Genomic DNA, 11,693 nt, shown 5'->3' with positions numbered 1-11,693 from the left:
CAAGGAGCTGTATCTGACGGCTGTAGGAAGTAGGAGGCAAGGAGCTGTATCTGACGCTGTAACAGGGCAAATCGTACGATAGGGCAGCGACCGGCACCTAGCATCACCCTTTCCATTTGCTCTTCAATCGGTGAAGATATTTAGAGCCCAGGTACTGAAGAATAAATAATCTTGGAAGGACCCGGTTTCATCATTCTCAAAAGGAATCAGCCTTCCAACTACTGTGAGATTGCTACTCCAAATGTTTATAAAGATCTAACAAACTCAGCATAGCTTCAACGCGATCTCAATTTCATGGAACATAGCATCAGACATTCAATATCCATGAAAAAAACAGCAGCAACAACAACCAAACTCTCTCTGACTGATACAAGTAACGACAACAAAATTTACAAAGGTCATTTGCGCTCCTTGTCTGTCTACTTGCCAGCCATCTCTCCATCCAAAAAGGCACCTCGACAGGAGGAGCAACCTGTCAACACGTCCCGGACTCGGGGACCCAAAACTAATCGTGCATGTACTGCTGCCTAATATGAAGATTCAAAACAAGCTCGTATTTACTGATTTCTAGAGGAAAAATCAGGGCTTCACCGATTTGGTTTTGTACAAGCTTTCCTTTCATCTTCAGGAAAAAGATAGTAACATACTATATTTAGCAATACTGTTATTTTAAGGAAAATATTTTCTAATGTACTCTACCAAACAGAGTCTATCTAAAAGAAATATATCTATTCATGCTGCTACTGTTCATACCTATACTCCTGATCTCACCAGGGTATTGAGAGGAGAAGATCAAAACCCTCTTCACCTGCGTACTACTGCAGGACAGGTCATCAACATAGCAGAGCCAAAATATTCACGCATTTCTTTGGTATTTCAATCCAGAACTGGAGTTCAATTTTACTCTTTCTTCAAAAAATATATTTACAGCACTACCTAGAGCATACGGTACACGGTGAAACCATTACATATACACGTCCCAGAAGGAACCAGCAGCAAGGCTCTAGACTCCCTTCCTTCTCTTATCTTGTGAGTTGTGACGATGGCCTGTGTCAACTAGCATCTCTCCAAGATCTTGTAGAGTTTGTCTAGAGAAGCAACCTGCATAACAAAACCGGTATCAGCATACACATCATCTGTAAAAAGGTAATTTGTGCAACTTCTAGTGGTTCGCTGTCGAAACAAAACCGGTTAACCTACTCGGAACAACGACCCCGTGCATGTGGTTTGGTGATTCTTCAGGAAATTATTACTACTTTGGTTGGTGCTTGGTACCGTAATTTTGCGACTTCATTATAGGCAACTTTCTAAGCAGTGGAATGTCAATGCTTGTGTGAGAAAGGACAATGGACAGATAACTTCTAGACATACATTCCATAGACAGGAGTGCAGTGCAGTAATAGACTATTACGACATGTACAAAAATTTGAACCATTGCCATGTTAACCGGAGACGCATCAGCCGGCCACTTTCCCTTGGCGTCCAGGACATCAAGCAAGCTGGTCTTGTGTTGCGCTTAAGATGGCAATGGTTCAGCAGGACTGACGAAGGGTGTGCTTGGGCTGGCCTCGACCTGCAGTTCTCGGAGGAACACGCCCTTATCTTTGCCTCCACCAGCATGACTATTGGCAATGGCCAAACAGCATTGTTCTGGCAGGATCGCTGGGTTGGGGGCAAATCTGCGAATGAGATCGCCCCAAAGCTCTACCCCTGCATCCCCAAGCGATGGCGAAAACTGCGCACCATAGCTGATGGGCTTCAAGCACACGCATGGGTGCGTGACATCCACGGTAACCTGGGCGTCCACGAGATTGGGCAAAATCTGCTGCTATGTCGAGCTATCGAACATACCATCCTCTCGGACGAGCCGGATAAACTGATCTGGAAGTGAAGCGCGAGCAGCACATACTCCACCCGATCCTGCTACCTTGCTACTTTCCAGGGCTCCGCAAGCTGCAGCGCTTCGAAGCTAATTTGGAAGGCCTGGGCACCGGCAAAAGTGAAATTCTTTCACTGTCTGGCCAATCAGAACAGGTGCTGGACTGCCAAGGGATTGCAACGCCGCGGCTTGCAACACCACCCTCGCTGTGTTCTTTGCGACCAGGAACCAGAGACAATGCATCACCTGCTAGTTTCCTGCCCTTTCTGGAGGCAGGTCTGGCACGATACTCTCTCCTGGCTGAGGATGACGTGCAGGCAACCTGACCAGGACACCTCCCTCAACGAATGGTGGCTGGCTACCAAAGAGACGACTCCCAAACCTCTCGGCAAGGGACCGGCCACCACGACGCTGCTAATGGGTGGATGATCTGGAAACAGTGTAACGCCTGCGTCTTCGACGGGGATCGACCCTCTGTCCCCTTGCTGACCAAGAAAATCAGAGCTGAGGCAGCGCTCTGGGCTTGAGCTGGGGCTGCTGGTCTTCACTTGGTGATCCCAAACACCTGGGATGTCCATTAAAGTAATTTTTTTTTGATAAAACGCAAGGACCTTTGTGTTTCATTGCATTGAAAATATAGGGGTTCGGTTACAATCCTCCTAGGAGGTGAGTTTTACAGGACTATCATACAAATCAGTGGACATGCCAGGATTGGGGCAGGACAACTCTTAAGACCTTGAGTCCCAGCCTTTGCCCACCATCGGATCTTGTCCTTGATCTTGTCCAGAAGCCTAGTGGTCGAAGGCGTCACATTGTCGAAGACGAATTCATTCATGTGCTTCCAGATCATCCATGGCACAAGTAGTGCAACGGATTGGAGGGCCTTTCGCTGAGTCGGTGGTGTGGTGTCCTTCGCATGCAGCCACCAGTCCATAACAGAGGGGTCGTGCTCAGGTGCCGGGGCTGGAATATGAAGCCATGCCAAGGTCACGTGCCAGGCTTGTCGGGCAAAAGGGCAGGCCAGCACAAGGTGCTGGATCGTCTCTGGTGCCTGGTCGCACAGGAGGCAGCAGGGGTGGTGCTGCAGTCCACGGCGAGCGAGTCTATCGGCAGTACAGCAGCAGTCCTGGTTGGCAAGCCAATGGAAAAATCTCACCTGCAGTGGCGCCCAGCTCTTCCAGACAAGCTTCCAGGAACAGCAAAGCGTCGAGCCATGGAAGGTAGCTGAGCAGCAGGACTGTCCGGAGTAGGTTCCGTTTGCAGTCCACTTCCAGCAAAGCCGGTCTGGCTCGTTCGATAGGGTGGTGTCTGTACGGCCTGCCAGAGACGCAGGTACTGGTCGATCTCGTGGAGGCCAAGGACTCCTCGGATATCGCGTGCCCATGCATTATTGGCAATTCCCTCCGCCACCGTTCTCAATTTCCGTCGCCGCTTGGGGACGCACAGGTAGAGTAGAGGTGCTAGCTTGCTGACAGACTGCCCATTCAGCCATAGGTCTTCCCAGAAGCGGGCAGCTGAGCCATTCCCAATGGCCATGGTAGTGGACGCGAAGAATAGCGCATGCTCCTCGGAGGTGAATTGCAGGTCCAGACCTTGCCAGGCGCGGTCATGATCCGTGCTTGCAAGCCACAGCCAGCGCAGCTGGATCACGAGCCCGGCGCGCTCAAGATCGCGAACGCCCAGACCACCATACTCTATCGGGCGGGAGACGTGGCGCCAGTTGACGTGACAGTCTCCTCCATTGGCAGCAGCGCACCCAGCCCAAAGGAACCCCCTCTGAATTAAAATCAGGCCTCCTTTGGTTTGGAGGAATTTTGGAGGATTTTCATAGCATAGGATTTCTATAGGAAAAATTCCTTTAGAGCCCTTTGGTTTGTAGGAATGAAATCCTATTCATATGTAGGAATTCTTCCTATCCTCCACATTTCATAGGAAAATAAACATTAGCCTAGACTCAATGGAAAATATCCTATGGTGTGAATCAAAGGGCATCTCCTTTTCTGTTCCTATTCATAGAATTTAAGATACATGTTCTCATTTCCTATGACTTTCCTATTCCTGTGATTTTCCTACACTATGAACAAAAGGAGGCCTCATTGTAAGTTTGTAACACAAACTGAACCACCTCCTTTGGAGGCCTATAACTTTTATCCCCCCTTTTCAATGAAAAGAAACGCAAAGTCTTTGTGTTTTCTCAAAAAAAATCTAGATTTTACAAGTCCAGAGCATAAGTAGAAGACTGAAGCACATATAACTATCGAACATAAAGCAGAACTGAACCAACGTTAGGAGAAGACCTGAACAAACGTCCCATCTGCCGCCATCGACTTCGGAGGCTTGAGGAAAAGCCGCATGGATGGAAACAAGACATGCTGGATGGTCCACTCGTGTTGAGCCCATGCCGCTTCTGCTTCTGCAAGCAGCTCTTGATCGACATCGTCTTCATCTGTAATGAAATGTATATTTAGCACGTATGGCAATTAACTCTGAATGAATGATACAATGCAATTGGCTCCATCGAATATTTACTGTAGCATCATCTGTAATGGATATTTCTTTAGTATGTTGATTTTAGTGTCATGTTATCTCAGTGTTAATGGGTAGTAAAGTGGCAGAAACTACGGATTCAGTTAACTACTAGGGTGTAACACTAAGCATATATGTTCTTTGGCACTTTAATGGTATAGAACTATAGGATACGGATACCCAGCAAGCTCACCTGTAGTGCAAGCCTGTTCAGCACTTTCCATGCAATCTTTATTTTTCTTTTATAACTGAATGCCTTTGCCAGATGGATGTGGAAGGATGGGAGGATGAAGTGCATAGAAGTTTCCAATAGCAGCTGCTGCCGTTCTGAAGCACTCTTTCTCAATGTCCCAGGTAATCTATTTGGTAATCACTAAAAATCAGAACCGACAGTTTGCATAACTAAAGTACAATCTAGAATATGTCATAAAGCAACAACACTCCCGGAAATGGAATTCTGAAACAACTTAAAATATGAATAAGAAACAGAAGTTACTTCTGGACAGCTAGCTGCCATATCTACATGAAACACCAAAATTAAAATTTGAACACGGTATCAGCCTGAAAACCTACTTGCCATCGCCTCAGCAGGGAATGGATAATCAAATATCATGACCAAATTTAAAATACCATATGTAATGAACGCAGCAGCATAATAAAAGGAAACCTACATCATTTCCTCGAGTCAACATGAACTCAGGAAGGCGATCCATATCAGGGGTGTACTGATCAAGTACAGCAGGAAGTCTGGTAAGGTTCCCACCTTGAACAATGTGAATTGAGAAGTACTCATTAATCATCTCAGCATTTTCTTTCAGTATCTCACTGTTCACATGCAAACAAGTACTATCTTCATCAACGGAGCGATGCTACAGGAATTAAACGATCGAGACGTACTGCCATAGCACAATCAAGAAACAGAAACTATATGCAGGTGGACAAATAAAAGACTTACATCTGCTCTATCACCTACAAGATCAACTAAGACTCGAGGAATTAAGAAAATAGCTTACTTCTGCAATTTCTAGTTTCTCCTTCTCGTTTACATCACTCATTGGTTCGTCATCTTTCAGTGCCATCGTCAGCGACTCCAGAAGCGGAGCTGGTTCACTGAGCTGTATAGCATTGAAGTTCCCAAAACGGCACAAGGCTTGTTGGTACATGAGTTCTTTGCTGCATCACAAGCTGAACCATCAATATCACATTGTACAGAAAAGAAAACAATGCAATATTTGGAAGAGGTGCTTATTATTTAGTAGTTGCAGGCGTTCAACTGGATGTGATATGAATGGGTAGCAGCTTGATGGTGGTGTGTCCAAGCAATATTGCTTGTGTGCACATGCATTTGCAAATATGTACAGGTAACTGGGGTACCGATTACCTCCAAAGAAATATGTCAGATATTAGAAAGAAAAATATATAGCTTAGATAAGGGATATAAGGCATAGAAGAGTAAGACTAGTCATCAATGTAATGTATAGAGTTTACCTAACAGTTACCACGTTAACAAGGTATAAGAGGGTATTGTGCTGTATCAAAGCGAAAACTTCATTGGCAACTCCAACATATGTGCAATTCTTAACAATATCGAAAAGGCCTAGCAGAAATACATAAATCATCAGTCTACTAAAATGGAGACAGATTCAGACGTCACTTGTTAAGATGAGCTTACCGGGATGTAAGTTAGAATCTATTTCTGTAAGAAGCTCATGGTGACTGGACGAATCACCAGCATCTTTTGGATTTCTTCTTGATCTTAATTTATTTCTTGGGGAACCATATACAAATAGAAGAAAAAAAATCAGCCACAGTAAAAAAAAAGAACCACTGTACTCTCTTCTTCAAATAGAACTTATGAATTGGCAACCAATGTAGAAAAACGTCCAGCACTCGCAACTTAACTAGAGTTCTAGACTTGTAGCATGTAAACAGCATGAATCATTAAAGCCAAACATGAGGAAAGGCAAACAACAGGTACTCAATGCACAATTTGATGGGCATGCAGAAAATATTCAGGGATCACAAACAGATGACCAAATCAGACAGCATAAAAAATACAGAAAGTGGTGAACGCTGTCAACTTGGTAATGAAGATCATACCTTACCGAAACAAGGTCAGATTTCTTTTCTGGATTTGAAGATTGACCTTGCCAATAGGTGTGCAACCTTCCAGATGGATCTCGTGGATCTGTTCTGACCATTTGGCTCACAGGAACCTTTTGAGATTTTTCTCCTACAGCATGATATAATTATAATAAAGATTATTCGCTGGAACGGGAGGTGGTGGTTCCACACGCCCTTTACTAGATAGCTCAATAGTAATACACAGTTAACTAATGTGCTGTAGCAGTATAATTAGAAAACATTTTAGCTTGAAATATGCATATGATATATCCTACGTACCAGTACGGGTGCTGACCTCGGTACCCATATCATTTAGTGTGTTAGCTTGAGTAAGTGCTCAAGAGGTTAGTGCCTGCAATGCACATGGAACAAGCATCACTGACGTGCGCAAAAGTTTACATCAAAATGCAAAATACACATGCACATAGTTTTCATAACTGAGATAGCTAAAGTTTATCTGCAAATTATATTTGTTTAAATTTGCATGCCATAAGTTCTTGGACCGTTTATTCCAGAGAATACATTGCACTGGGGGTAAGTAGCTTTTGCAAACAGGCACGTCTACAAATTAGCTACTAGCACTACCATCAACTATTAAACTACAAGATGTGCTTGGCCAAATGTAGAAACCCAGGTGGATTTTTGTGATATACTGCACTTTAAAGTTTAAACATTCAATGAGCCAAAGATTATAACAATCTACTCGGAAGGAGCAAATGTACACCATTGACCATAGACGTGCCATAGTATGAGTACAAGGTGAGACTTGACTCGAAATCTAGTCTTGACTATTTCAGCAAGGTTCAAAGAGCCAAAGATTATAACAATCTACTCGGAAGGAGAAAATGTACACCATTTACCATAGACGTGCCATAGTATGAGTACAAGGTGAGACTTGACTCGAAATCTAGTCTTGACTATTTCAGCAAGGATCATCTAGTGATGTATATTGAACATCAGCCACAAATTTTGCCACAAAATACCTCCTTTTTGGTTGGATGTATATTGACATCCACGTGTTCTGGTGGAAGATTGATGGACATGTATATGAAGGGTTTGGACGCTTGAGGCAGTATCGCAGAGTACACAAATTCAGTAGCTCTTTTCAAAGAAGTGAAGTCTACAAGTCTATCTCAAGAGGAGATGTGGACAGTTATGCGCTAAAGCAAACAAGGCAAAGCCATGAGTAATAGAGAAACTATACACTACTAATTCACTGACAGATAATATATGGCAGTTCCATCACAGTGGATGCATCAATTTAAACTTTGTTGGTCTTAAAAAGGATACTCCTTAAGAGATAAACCCTTGTTCAACGAGAATATATCGGTTAAATGAACAACATGCAGCCAGATTACTCTGATCATAGTTACATAATATATTAACATGCGCATCTACAATTCTACATGGACATTGCAATACATTTTTAGTGCATATGAAATCAACAGAATTTACTTACAGAGGTGAATGCTCTAAAAAATTACTAGTGCCTTGTAATTTGTATACCATTTAAGAAAATAATCATAGTAGTCTTTTTTGCCACATAATTTGCATTTGAGACGAAACCATCCATCTTGAATATTTCATCTACAGCATTCTCATCTGAAATCTGTATTTCCATCAGATCACGAACAACCAAAACCCCGTAGACATTCCTAATAGCATCTAGCCTTGAAAATGTGCTCACACTGTGAACATCTGCTCTATTGGCTCCATGATGTGACAGAGGAGGAGGCAAATGTCACCTTCTTAAAACTCATGAGTTCACAAGACAATGAAAAAAATAGCGTGCTACAAGACTTAGCGCCGCCCTTCTCTGAATGCTATACAAGTTATAACGTGCTATATTTGAAAATAGCGTTTCGCATAAGAATGTCAAATATATCACAAAATTTGTGACAAGCTACGTTTACCTCTCTGCAAGAGAAGTTCACATTGATGTGATGGACCGAACCGACTGATGAAGTCCACTATCTTTGGATTGTCATCATTGGAGTTCTGCAGTGTTTTCCTACGAGCTACCATATTGTAGACAATTTTTTAACCTGCATAAAAAGAAAATTTCTTGTAAAAATCACAGTGCATATCCAATAGAGCAATAGTACTATGCAAAGTTGCAAACTCACCATGACTTCAGTTCCTTTAACCGCAGCACAGGGCTTCAGGTCATTCTCCATTACTCCATCTCTATAAGAAACTCTGACAAGAAAACATGATAATGATAATCATTAACAGCAGACTTTAGAGTCGAGTAGAAGGATTTAAAGTTGCTCATGGACTGACCCCTAGCCATGCAGTTGGCCTTCTTTTATTGTTGTCACCCTAACATGGCAACATATATAAGTCATACTGGCCAAAGCCTCCCCTCTGAACCCCATGGTTTTTATCGTGTGTAGATCCTCGAACTCAGACAACTTTGAGGTAGTATGCCTCTCACACAATATTGGCAAGTCCTCACACTATGAAAGGAAACCAAGTTAGCTGACAGAAGAGATCAACAATGCTTGACATATGAGATGATCAAGCAAAATTCTGAACATTTCCAACTCTTCAAATACCAACAATCGATATTGTAATCATATAGTACCCTGCAGGCGCCTAGGCCCGCCCCCTTCATAGCACAAGACAAGCCCAGTTCGTAGTATCATAGACAAGCCTAAAGACAATTAGCACTAACAATCTGAAATGGCCTATTAATACAGGGGTGCCCTCATTTGCCCATGGCATAGCAGCCCCTATGCAGTTTTTTACGCCCAAATCGGAACATACAGGCACAGATCCAGATTAGAAAATCACCAAGACCAAAATCCCCAATCATTCGCCCACATGTCCCTGTATGCACCAAGGATTAACAGCTCGCAATCAACAGAAATCACGATTAACAGCTCGCATTTGAAGGATTTTTGCACTAGCATGCGCCCGCGGCAGCACCAAGGGTTCAGGGGATGGGGAATTGGTTTCTGGGTTTAGGGTTTAGGAGGAAGAGGCGGGCGAGCGTACCCGGATGCCGTGGCCGTCGTCGGGGACCTGGATGAGCTTGAGGCCGCCGTCCTTGAAGGTGACGGAGACGGTGGAGGCGCCGGCGTCGATGCTGTTCTCGACGAGCTCCTTCACCGCCAACGACGGCCGCTGGATAACCTCCCCCGGCGGCGATGCGGTTCACCACCGACTCCTCCAGCCGCCGGATGCGGGGCCCCCGCCCCCGCCGCGCGGCGCCGGGTCGTCGACCTCCATGCCCGCCGTGGCGCGTGGGGACCGGAAGGGAGGTGGGGAATGGGGAGGGAGACGCCGGAGATTCGCCGAATTTGGGATTCGCGCGCACGACACCGAGGGGCTGTTTGCCCTGTGGCTAAGCTTAGCCAAATTTGACCAATTTAGATGAATGTTTGATTCAAGCTATACCTTAGACGATCCATATGACATACCCTTCATTATTGCTCGATTTGTATTTTTTTCTTTCTATGTCATAATCATCGACTCGTTTTATATCTACTCCGTATATAGTACTCCCCGGAGTGTCAAAAAACGTTTTATATTATAAGACGGAGGGATAGCCGCCGCGAGGAGAGCCAATCTTCCAGCGCTGTCCTCCGGCCGCTCCCCTCCGTCGGTGACCTCGGTCGTCGGTGGTGAGGGGGCTCGCCGGATCCACGCGTGTGAATCATTTTTACTCCCTTGTAGTCTAGGTTTTTAGGTTGTCCATCTTGGCTTCGGTGACGACGATGATGGCGCTAAATAAAGATTCTTCGGATCCTTCCCTGACGAGACCATCGGTCCTATGGTTAGGGATGGATTTGAAAATCAGTCTGTTCAAGCAAAGATGGCGTGGCGGCGGCGGCATCCTCGTGGTGGACCTGTGTCCTCGGGCTCCGTCGTTGCGACGATGTTTGCTCCAGCGTCGGCACGGAGCTTGGAAGGTAGTCCAGGAACTGATGCAGATTTTGCTTTGCATCGACGACATCTGAAAGACAGAACGTGTGATGGCTTCATGGATGGCAGGTATAGTTTCCTTCTTCGACGTCTTAGTCGTGGTGGGGTGCCAGATCTGAAGTTCGATGGTGTGTCCGAGTGTTGCCCCGGTCTGATTCGTTCAACGGCAAAGGCTTCACTTTTAGCGAGCCACCTTAGAGGTCTACAAAGCTGCATATCAGTGATGGAGTCGTGTCGAGCTCGGGTGAGGAGGTGATTCATCATTCTTTTCTTCGGTGACTCTGTGGTGGTGCCGGAGGCAAGTGACGGGCGTTGGTGTCAAACTCAAAGATGTTCTGCTATCTTTTCAGTTTTGTCATATCGGTCCTTAAAGCATCTCCAACAGCCGCACTGTTGCGCGTCGTGCTAATTTTTTAGCGCCAAAATAGCGTTTTTAGCGTGTAGGAGGGTGTTTGCTTTACCAAGCATTGCAATATTTAGAGCGCTGCTATAGCGCCAGTGGGCGTTGCAAAATTCAGCGTGCGCGACCAGCCATGCTTGGAAAAAATTGAAGCAACACATACGAAAAAATATGAAACAACACATAGTTCAGATTGATAGCATAAAATTTAAGCCCAACACTACAAGCTAGTTCATACTATGCAAAAAAACTAGATAAAATGATGCTAAACTAGATAAAACGATGCAAATAAAACTAGATAAAACTACTCCTCGTCCTCCTCGGTGGCGTAGTCCGACGACGTAAACGCGTCGACCCACCGAGGATCATCCTCGTCCCAGGTCGACGCAAGTCCCAGCTTGCACTGGGCTTCCGCCAGTGCCTTTCGTGCACGCATGTCTGCCCGACGCACGGCTCGCTCCGCCCTCCTCAGCGCCCAGAACTCGTTCTTGGCGACGACATCCTGCGGGAAGTGCTCGCGCCACACCGCCATGACGTGCTTATCCGCCTCGGTGATGAGTAGGCGACGCTCCCGCCTCTGCTGGACGTGGTGATCCTCCTCGGTGACTAGTCACGGGGGAGGCATGAGTTCCTGCGCCTGCACACGTGCCCGAGCGTCGTCAGAGAAGTTCATCCGCGCATGGCCTCTTGAGGCGCCACGCCGCCGCGTCGTACGCGCGGGCGGCTTCATGAGCGGTATCGAACGTTCCGAGCCCAAGACATGTATCGCCGGAGTGGATCTCCGCGTAATACACGGATCTTCGCGTAAATACACGCCAGAGGGGCAGAGGCGGA

At 45.5% G+C, this 11,693-nt stretch overlaps 1 pseudogene; it reads right to left on the bottom strand.

Annotated features, from left to right (window-relative positions):
* Positions 1-212: 212 nt before the first annotated feature.
* Positions 213-9,874, bottom strand: LOC109751785 (DNA mismatch repair protein MLH1-like; annotated as a pseudogene).
* Between the last annotated feature and the right edge of the window lie 1,819 nt (positions 9,875-11,693).

Source organism: Aegilops tauschii, chromosome 3 (genome assembly GCF_002575655.3).
Source record: "Aegilops tauschii subsp. strangulata cultivar AL8/78 chromosome 3, Aet v6.0, whole genome shotgun sequence".
In the NCBI taxonomy this organism is placed as follows: Eukaryota; Viridiplantae; Streptophyta; class Magnoliopsida; order Poales; family Poaceae; genus Aegilops; species Aegilops tauschii.
The sequence above is the reverse complement of the archived record's forward strand: the minus strand, read 5'-3'. Positions and strand labels throughout refer to the sequence as shown.